We start from the raw sequence: 11552 nt of genomic DNA, 5'->3' as shown, positions 1-11552 counted from the left end.
TGATGATTCATGGATGCGAATAGTAGTATTAAAGAATATGTATTGGATATACTATACTACTGGCTGGTGCTTTGAAAGTTGAAACAGGACACCAAGGCAAACATGGTATCATCTGGACCATAGAGTAGTGTGGTAGTGGGCCTTGTGGCCCACCTTTTTGTAATTATAAAGATGCTTTTGTATTGTATTGTGAACGAATATTCTAGTGAGATTATATAATATCTTACTGATTGTGTTTTTTTTTAAATAAATAATAATAATTCGAAAGAATTATATATAGTGTGTTCAAAATAACCTTAAAACAGAAAATCAGTTGAGAATGGCTTTATAGTCTAGTGATATTTTGGGAGTGAGATAAGACTTTAGGATTAATAGGTTCTGAGTTCGATTCCCATAAATAGGGTTTTTCTCATATTTATATTCCCAGAAGGCGGTTTTCCCATATTTATTGGGTTTCCATAATTCCATCTGAATTGATGTATAAGCATTATGATCGGCTGGTTCCGCTGGTGACATGATGATACTGTAGTGGTGCGTCAGTGATTCAAATTTGTCGTTAAAAAAAACAGAAAATCAGTTAATTATTATGTTCAAAATCAACACTCCTTCACAATAAACTAGTATATCTTTTTTCAGCTTTATATAAGATAATCAGCTATTTATTATATTCATCAATTTCTTATTATTTATTATTTAAGAATTTATTTATATATATTGTATAAAACCCACATATGTTAAAGATTTTTTTCTAATGTAATGTTATTTAATAATTATTAATTATATTTTTTACAACACGCAAATAAATAAATCAGCTTTAATAACATAAAATCTATACATATAATAAAAGAAACCAACTTTTGAACACGTGTCATTCATTGAAGGCATCCTCAAATATATACTTATTTTATATTAATTAACTAAATAAATAATAAGTTAATATTAAATCTTATCATATTTTAATAAAATATTATCCTCAAATCTAAATTGTTAATTTAATATATTTTTAAAACAAATACATCTCTTTCCTACTTATTTTATATTAAATATATAAATAATAAATTAATGTTAAATGTTATCCTAAATTATTAAAAATATAACTTTTTTATTATCTGGTATACTATCCTAAATTATTAAAAATATAACTTTTTTTATTATCTGGTATACAAAATTATATTTATTCAACTCGTATAAAACGCGGGGTTTTTAAAAATTTAACTTTTATTATTTACTATACAAAGTTACATTTATATAACCCGTGTAATACACGAAGTTTTTAAAGATATAACTTTTTTATCATTTGCTATGTAAAATTAGATTTATTCAACACGTGTAATATATAGGGTTTTTAAGGATATAGTTTTTTTTATTATTTGGTAGATTTTTCAACCCGACTATACACGGGTTTTTTAACGGGGTTTTTAAGGATATAATTTTTTTATTATTTGGTAGATTTTTCAATCCGACTATACACAAGTTTTTTAAAGATATGACGTTTTTAGTATTTAATATACAAAATTACATTTATTTAATCTGTGTAATACACATGGTTTTTAAAAATATAACTCTTTTTGGATGTATTCAACACGTGTAATATAAGGGGTTTTTAAGGATATAATTTTTTTAACATTTGGTAGATTTATTCAACCTGATTATACACGGGTTTTTAAGGATATGTCGTTTTTAGTATTTAGTATTTGGTAGATTTATTCAACCCGATTATACACGGGTTTTTAAGGATACGACGTTTTTAGTATTTAGTATATAAAATTACATTTATTTAATCTGTGTAATACACATGATTTTTAAAGATATAACTTTTTTTTTATTATTTGATATATAAAATTACATTTATTTAACCCGTACAATATGCGGGTTTCATAAAGGTATAACTTTTTATTATTTAATATATAAAATTACATTTATTCAACCCGTGTAATACACGGGGTTCTAACCTAGTTATAATTATATTTAATTAATACGTTAATTATATAAAATTGATAAGGTCAACAAAATATTGTTGGCCACTTATTCCAATCCGTGTGCGACATGTTCATTTTACAACCCTAGTATATACCATTGACCATTAAGATGTGGCTTTCTTCTCGTTTCAAATAATCAAAGTGTACGAGGCATTTTTTTTTTTTTAAATAAACTCAACTAATAACTTAGCACTTTTAATTACATTACATGCCCAGATAGATCAGTCTTCTTTTCATCAAATCCCGGATTAGAAAATATTTTCAAGACTGGATTACATGAATGTCTTGAGTTAGAAGATTATTTTAAATTACACTAATTAGAGATTTGGTATCATCTATCTACAACTTTATAACTGTCAATGCTTGCTGGAATAAATTTAGTTAATGTAAGTATGTAATTTTGTAGAGAGAGTGCTCGTGATTTGGTTCTGGCCCAACAGGTTTGGGCCCAACACATATTAATCTACAAGGGTTTTAGCCCACCTCATCTCCTATATACGGGGGCTCAATCCCTGTTGTACAGGTTTCCTATACACTATGCATATACATTGATATTGATTATGATGAACACTATACTGACTTGAGCATCGGACGATGGTTCAGAGACCTTGGTGTCTGACCCTTTCTAACGTTTCTCGTTGATGTGTGCAGATTCACGAAAGATCGGAGAAGACAAAATGTAGCATGTCCATCTCCTCAACCATTGTAACGATCTGGATAGCCGCTCGATGGATTTTTTGTAGCATCATCGGCGCCAACGGAATAGTGGGGAGTGAAGAGGGTTGGATTTTTTTTAATATCTCATTTATAACAAAAAAAAAAAAAAATCATACTAGATCATTTTATATCGATGTAACACTCATTCTAGACAATAGTTACTATTATACTTTGTTTTCTACATATTTCTATCCTAAACTTAAAATTTTCAAATTTTTGCATTCATACATTTCAACATAGTTTATTTCACTCTACAAATTTTATACATATAACTTTGAAGGCCTTTTCAAATACACATAGTTTAGTTCTCCTTCTAGATTCAAGGACTTGATTCACCCTTTTTAACTCTTTTGAGGCTCGTGACCTCAATTTGGTACATATTCCACCTCTGAGACTAACAATCCGAACTTAGTACCAAACAACTCCGTGGGAATAACTCTCTATATTAGTGTTTCCTTCCACCTATGAGGTTCGTAACCTCAGATAACATTTTTCTTACACTTTTTGACAATAAGTCATTTTTACACACATTGCTTTCATGTAGATAAGTAAGTGAATTCTCATGAAACACAACAAACATAAAGAACATATCGTTGGAAATCAGACCCTTGATCGAACACACAAAAACATGATTCAACGAGCTCGTTCAACTCTTTTTATTATTACATAACGAGAGCACACCAATACAATAACCCTAACCCTCTATTTATACTAAAACTCATTCTTGTCCTAACCGGACTCGAACTCTATTAAATAGATAAATAGACTCTTACATAAACCTTATTAGTTTACACCAATAATTATCTCTAAGTAAATATAAAAGACTCAATAAATAATTCATCAAGAATTATCTATAACCCGCCTTGATCCTTATCTCCTTAATTTAAGATTAACATCTTCACATATAACACGTTATCACACCAAGAGTTAATAATAAAATCATGTTGTATGTCGGAAACTAGACAATATAGATCTATTTTCGACTACCAACTATGTTAATAAAACCCGCCCCTTTTGCTACACATCCGTCTCGTTATTTCTTTGTGAGTGTCAAAGTTGTTATGCAAACTTTTTATTGGAAAACCAAACTATAGGGGTATATAATTTGGCTTCAGGTAAGAGTAATATTCTGACGTTTGTCTGTTTTAAGTATTTTAATATTATGGTATTTGTTAAATAACACAATCAGGGGATGTAGCTCATATGGTAGAGCGCTCGCTTCGCATGCGAGAGGCACGGGGTTCGATTCCCCGCATCTCCACATTTATTTTTCTTGTAAACTTTTATATATTTGTAATATTTTCAGCAATATCTTTTGAAAAAAAAGAAGAAGAAATGCGACAATATTAACTTTGGATACGGAGTTATAAAACTTACAAGATGGATCTTGTCAAAGGCTAAAGCAATCAACCGGCATAGAAACTGAAGCATTGGATGACGCAAGCAACGCTCGCGATGGTGAGTTGACTCGCCTAAATAGGTGGTGGCCGAAGGGATAGAGATTGATAAATCTTTTAAAACCAGTTTGATGAATTCTAATTCATTAAATTTCAAATTCTTTTGGCAAATTACAACGAATTTGATAAATCTTTTAAAACCAGTTTTTCAAATTCGAACCTCTTTGACCAGTGGCGAAGCTTGACCCGAATGAAGGGGGGTCGAAAACGTATATATCCAAAAATTTCTGTGGAACCGGGGGGGGGGGGTTCGAAAACGTATATACCCAAAAAAATTTATACGAAAACTATATATATAACACTACTGAACGAAAAATACGTATATACCCAAAAAAAAATTTAATTGGAGTTGTATTCAAAGTTGGTATCATAAACTATATAGATTACATGTACTGTACGAATGTTGTAACGAACCAAATTAAACCGATACCAAACGAAACCAAATTCCCGCTCTATGTCTAGGGAATCCCATAAGTTATCTCAAATAATTGAGACTTGAGAGTCAAAATGTCCAACATGTTGGTCCTTGTTCAATAGGATAAAACTAATTCTCCTCAAACCAGTCTACCCATGATGAATTTATACACCCGCTCTTTAGTTACTCAATTCATATTGATTTCTTGAAATACAAGTATTTGAACAATGAGTTTTCAAAACACATCTGAAAAACAGACTATTTGACTTTGAAATTTTTATCTGGGATTCTAAAATTTCACCTTTTTGTGGTAATGCTAGTATTCGAAATCCATTTTGGGATCTAAAAGGAAAATCTAAATTTGAGGTTAATTCTACCAAAACAATTAGCTAATAATTCTGTTCATTTGTTTATATGATCGGGACAATGAAGTAAGTTTATATTATTTAACCAGACTAAAATATATATTTTAATTTTTACACAAATAAATAAGATTTTGTATATATAAAAAAATTCCCTCATTTACTTTCACTTTCTGTATATTGAGCTCATTTGTACAATAACCACTCTATATAATATAAAACACTCAAAAGGGACGTGGTGATCAGGGAGATTACATCTTTTAAAGAAAAAGACATTAACAATTGTCGTTTTTGATTTATAAAGGATCGTATAAATCGTTAGGCAATTGGCCAAGTAAAGAATAATAACGTGGGACACCTTATATTTTGAGAAAACTACAAAGGAAGCATTTTTTTTTAAAGAAAGAGAAAAATGCAATTTGCGTCCCTGTGGTATGTCCTAAACATCAACCTGAGCCCCTAAATTAAATTTTTGGTTTTTTGAGCCCCTGACTTTATGAATTCTTAACAGTTTGAGTCCCTGCCGTTAGTGTTCCGTCAGTTTGACCGTTTGACAGTTGTGAAAAGTCCTTTATGCCCTTGACCCTTAACATCTTCTATACTTAATCTCAGTTCATCATGATTCGAACAGTTTCATCACACTTCTCAACCAAATCTGTGAAGAAAATCTCTCCCATCTCCCAACACCGATTATCATCATCATCATCTGCATCTTCCGAACAATACATCTTCATCATCTTCATCATCTTTATTAGCTTCATCAGCTTCATCATCTTCATCGATAACATTCCAAGGTAAAATCACATACCTAAATCGCATCGATAACATGATTCTTGTGGGTTTTTGTCTCGGATATCAAAACAAAGGTTTGGTTTTGTTTGATTCTTGTGGGTTTTTGTCTCGGGTATCAAAACAGAGGGTTAACAGAGAGTTATCTTCTATACGGTAAAATCACAAACCTAAATCACATAGATAACATGATTCTTGTGGGTTTTTGTCTTGGATATCAAAACAAAGGTTTGGTTTTGTTTGATTCTTGTGGGTTTTTGTCTCGGGTATCAAAACAGAGGGTACTAAATGGCTGTGTTTTGGTATCAAAAGGTTTGGTTTTGTTTGATTCTTGTGGGTTCTTGTAGGTTTTTGATTCTTGTGGTTTTGTTTGATTCTTGTTTGATTCTTGTGGTTTTGTTTGAATGTGTTTTGGTTATGAATACGGTACTAAATTCAAAACAAAGGTTTTTGAATGTGTTTTGGTGTTGATTCTTGTGTAGTTATTTAAACACATCAATATTTATACTTGAAATGTGTTTTGGTGTTGATTCTTGTGTAGTTGTTTGAGAACTGTTTAAAAAGAACAGTTTCGGATTGATGTGTTCCTCATTTGAATGTGTAGGTTTTTGATTCTTGTGGTTTTGTTTGATTCTTGTGGTTTTGTTTGATTTTTGTTTGAATGTGTTTTGGTTATGAATACGGTACTAAATTCAAAACAGAGGTTTTTGAATGTGTTTTGGTGTTGATTCTTGTGTAGTTATTTAAACCCAATGTGTTTATATTGGATCAGATTGTGAATACATTGTTCCTCATTTGAATGTGTTTATATTGGATCAGTTTCGGATTGATGTGTTCCTCATTTGAATGTGTTTATATTGTACAGAATGGCTGCGGATGTAAAGATACGCAAAACACCAACTACGAAGGCGAGAACACTTGACAACCTCCTAGAAGATGGTGCGGTGCACATAAGGAAGTGATTGATATGAATGAATACAACCCTAGTGTAGGTCTTCGATTTTCCTTGAAATTCCAGAGCTCGCTAATTACGTATCTGCCACTTGGGTTATATTGTAACATATGAATGAATATAACCCCAGTGGCAGATATGTAATTAGCGAGCTCTGGAATTTCATATCTACCACTTGGGTTATATTCATTCATATGAATGAATATAACCCCAGTGGCAGATATGTAATTACATACACTGAGGTTATATTCATTCATATCTGCTACATTCCGAAGTGCACCCGTCAGTAAAGATCCACAATTGCTTGTGGATCTTTGACGTTTTGTCTCTGTATTGTATGTTACGGTCTTTTGTTATCGAGTCTGTAAGTTCCGTCAAGTCTACGAAGTTGGTATGACGTTTTGTCTCTGTATTGTATGTATTAAAACTTTACATTTAATATACAGTTTACGCTTTAATAATTTGTTATATATAGTATACATTTAATTATTATATTGCATTTATTTAAAAATAAAAGAGAATTTAGGCTTTAATAATTTGATATATATAGTATACATTTAATTATTATATTGCATTTATTTAAAAAGAGTTAATTATTAGATTGCATTTATTTAAAAATAAAGAGAAAAATATTCAAATAAAAGAGTTAATTTGAATTATTAAGAAAAAAGCAAAAAAATGAATTTAGGGGCTCAGGCTGATATTTCACTCATACCATAGGGACGCAAAGTGTTATTGATATATGTCAAAAGACGCTCTTACCCCTGCCTCAAACAGTCAAACTGACGGCAGAGACTCAAAGTGTTATGAATTCATAAGGTCAGGGGCTCAAAAAACCAAAAAAAATTAATTTAGGGGCTCAGGTTGATATTTGGGACATACCACAGGACGCAAATTGCATTTTTCTCTTAAAGAAAACTACAAAGGAAGTGTTTTTTTCCTTCTAAATATGCTATATATTCATACTAATGTTAGAACAATTTCATTAACAACAATAGATTTGTAAATTTTTAGTCGTGTATCTATGTCTTAACTTTTACTCACCTAAGACCAAAATAATTTCATTCTATACATAATATGATGACTCATATTACATTAGTTTAAGTAATTGTTAATACGGAAAAATCTTATACGCAAAGAAAAGTAAATACGTAACTCTCAATCGCGATTAACGAATGATAATACACATGTTCAAGTATTCCATACTTAATGAATGCGTGATTTTGCTGAGTGATTTGTTATGTAGTCTAATGTTATTCGTAAAATAAAAGTATATAAGTTTTTTTATTTGTTATTGATGAGTCAGTTACAAAATCTGATTATGTAAAAGTCAAACATAAAAAAAGATATATAAATAGTTTTATTTTTTAACAAATTTTTACACCTAAATGTCACCTAACCTTTCACACTTGTAAGAATTTGAATGCAACCCGAACAAGAGAACATATTGTAAAGGAATGCAACCCGAACAAGAGAACTTATCGTAAAGGACTAGTCTGATAGGTGACGAAGTCCATTTTGTCTATAAACGCCACATTTGTTGCCAAAAAATGTCATGGCCCGAACATAAAAACTTATACCAAAATACTAGTCTAGCGCGTGAGGAAGCCCAATTAGTCTATAAACATCACGTCTATTGACTATTGCTCATATACCAATGTGAGAGAAGTCTTATATCGATGTTTTAAGTACACATAATATAAATAACCATGTATATTTTCAATTTTACTTTAACTATTTTCTATTTAAAGTTCGGAGAAATAAAATGTTCTTGTGATCAATCATTTACGTTAGTTCTTAAAGCGAACCATATATAAAGGATATTCTACTCCATTATCAATCTTTTAAAACTTCATAATTATTGTCCTCTCTTAAGTTTATTCTGTACACGTAGGATCATCTTGTTTCTACTGCAACTCTAGTGGAGAAAGCCAATGTCCACTTCACCAAGGATAACTTGCCTTTTGAGACCCATTGTTTCCCGATATAACCTTGTTTTAACGTGAACGAGTTCTTAGTGGCAGACTAAGGAATTATTTTATGAGGTTGCGAATAAGGGGTTTAATCAAAATTTCAAGGTGTGCTATCAGGATTTAGCCTATAAATACACTAAAAATTTATTTTAAGGGGTGCGCCCATCCACCTAAACTTAACTTAGGTCCGCTCCTGCGAGTTCCAGTGCTAGAATGAGCCCTCGTGAATTGAGTTTTTATTTGTCCGACTTCTGTTAAACAAAGTCATGTTTTAGGTAAATGCCGTTCTAAAACACAATTATTGATTAAACTTAATCCGTGATGTGTTTAAACTTTAAAGTTTATGGACCAGGTGTAAATCATTTAGAGCTTATAGATTTGCGTTAGCAAATAGTGGTGGAACCAGAACTTCTTTATCGAGGGTCATCATAAGGTTATCTTTTCTACCGGCTACAACTAAAGGGTCCAAACCATGTTTTTCTTTAGAGTAAATTTCAAAGTTCGTCCTTTATGTATGTCTAATATATCAAAGTATGTCCTTTATCTTTAATAACCTCAGAAAACATCCTTAATGTTTGAAAATCCTTACATGTTACGTCCTTTAGTCCTAATCCAGTTACTTTTCATGGTTAAATTTGAATAAGTCAGCCCCACATAAGGGTATTTTGGTCATTTTATCCTTTCCTGTATCCTTTCTCTTTCCTGTATCCTTTCTCTTTCTCTACAAATTGACTCTCCTTCCCCCTTCTCTGTATCCTGTATCCTTTCTCTTTCTCTACAAATTCTCACACACTCTTTGTACAATCTGGGCAGATACAGAGAAATTGAATTGGGGACAATGGGAAACTTGTATAGCAATTGCAACATTATCATGGCCCATTGGTTGGATTGTGAAGTTGATACCAGTACCAGAAATGGTGGAAAATATAGGATTGTTGAGTATTGTTATTATTAGGATTCGCCGGCAGGGTGGTAGTGGTGGTGGTGGTGGTGGTGGTGAAGATTGTGGAAGATGAGGAGGGTTGGGTGAGATCTGGTTTGGAACAGAGCTTTTGAGTGAGATGAGTTGCAGGTGATGATGAATAAGCTTGATGATTTGATTGCCGGAAAACTGGTTTGAAATTTGCCGGAAAATTTGTTTGGAGAAGATTAAAGTTGCAGGTGAAGTGGTGGTGGTGGCAGATCTGTGGTGGTGGTGGCGGTGGCAGCTGGGTTGTGGTGGTGGGGTTAGGATAGTTAGAGAGAGAAGGAGAAACATTTAGTCTGTATATATTTATTGTTTTTGATGATTATTTATTTTAATATTTATGATAAAATGACCAAAATACCCTTATGTGGGGCTGACTTATTCAAATTTAACCATGAAAAGTAACTGGATTAGGACTAAAGGACGTAACATGTAAGGATTTTCAAACATTAAGGATGTTTTCTGAGGTTATTAAAGATAAAGGACATACTTTGATATATTAGACATACATAAAGGACGAACTTTGAAATTTACTCTTTTCTTTAAAAAAAATTACAAATTTGATATATTAAATTCTAACAAACACTTATATTGGGGGATCTGTAGACCCTCTTGTGCCCTTCTGGTTCCGCCCTAATAGCAAACAAGTTCTTTTTAAACAATCCAAAGCCCTAATCTACCATTTACACCTGCCCTTTTCTTTGGATCAACTTTATTTCAAACATTCTAATAGTCCTTTTCCGATACACTGATTTTAAATCATAAATTTAAAATTATAGATAATAACGAAAATTATTTGGAGATAATTTTGGTATGAATTTAAATTTAAAGTTATATCAATTACCATAAAATATAATATTTAATATTTGTCTTACCAAAAGTTTTGGTATTCATTATCATAAATCAGAAAATAGTTATTTCTACATTTATAATAAGTGATATCCATGAACTAATTGTTAAAAATAATGTTATTAAAAATACATTAATTAAATAAAATACAAGTAAAAATTATTAGACTAAAGGAAGAAGTGTCATGTGTCATTAAATGGAATCATTTGTTGGAAGTAAATATTTATATTTATATCTCATGTTCATACTTTTATTACCATCATCAAAACAAGGAGCATTATATAATATGCGACCATGTATATACATACTCTTTATAAAAGGGTGGAAGGAGTGATCTTTAAATGGGTAGTGGTAAACTTTTCTCTTAACTAATAATATCATGTCATGTTAATTTCTCACTCCTCTAAATTTTACACTCAATCACTAGAGGTGCTCAAACACATGGAGAATGCTAAACAATTTGTTAAAAAAAGATAAATTTGTGATTGGTTGGAAAGGGTTGGGGCCACCATTAACCTCCTCTCCCTCCCACCTCTCTCTTCTTCCCACTCGGTGACTACTCACCATTTTTGTCGCTCACTATTCACCGAAGATTGGTCGCCGAAGGGGTTGCGGCACCTTGCTGCGCGGTAAACTTAAGTCACCGAAGGGTTCCCCGGACCCACTCCTTCCACCCTAATAGTTATAGTAATATTGATACATGAGTGTCAAAAAGCTTCGATAGAAAATTAAACTACCAAAACATGGTTAAGCGCTGAAAAATACATTATTTTAAAACTATACGGAGTGGGAGGACATGAAGAGGGGCATTAAGTATCACGTGACTGTCATGTCAGTAAAAGGGCGTGGTAAAGAAAACACATGGTGGGAGGAGTGTGAAAATGATATTTTTATAAAAAAAATAAACAAGAACCAATTAAGACCAACCCAAAATCCACCTATCAATAAAATGTCGCCACCTCACCCACACATTGCCCTCCATACCAGTTAAGATTAGCAAGCCCTTGCCACCACGTCACCCCACTGGGCGGTGTTCCCGGTATGAAGGGGCTTCAACATCACCATAACGCCTACCACTCCGCGTGTTCTAAA

The 11552-nt window shown here is 31.9% G+C and overlaps 1 long non-coding RNA gene and 1 other non-coding gene across 2 annotated transcripts; both read left to right on the top strand.

The window, feature by feature from the left end:
- Positions 1-3884: 3884 nt before the first annotated feature.
- Positions 3885-3957, top strand: TRNAA-CGC. The gene has a single exon. It is a non-coding gene; the product is annotated as a tRNA-Ala (tRNA).
- A 1510-nt stretch (positions 3958-5467) lies between these two features.
- LOC110917683 lies at positions 5468-6688 on the top strand. The gene is made up of 2 exons (XR_002580778.2): positions 5468-5724; positions 6585-6688. It is a non-coding gene; the product is annotated as an uncharacterized LOC110917683 (long non-coding RNA).
- The last annotated feature ends 4864 nt before the right edge of the window (positions 6689-11552 follow it).

The sequence above is a fragment of the Helianthus annuus genome, chromosome 16 (assembly GCF_002127325.2).
Source record: "Helianthus annuus cultivar XRQ/B chromosome 16, HanXRQr2.0-SUNRISE, whole genome shotgun sequence".
Taxonomy (NCBI): Eukaryota; Viridiplantae; Streptophyta; class Magnoliopsida; order Asterales; family Asteraceae; genus Helianthus; species Helianthus annuus.
The sequence above is the reverse complement of the archived record's forward strand: the minus strand, read 5'-3'. Positions and strand labels throughout refer to the sequence as shown.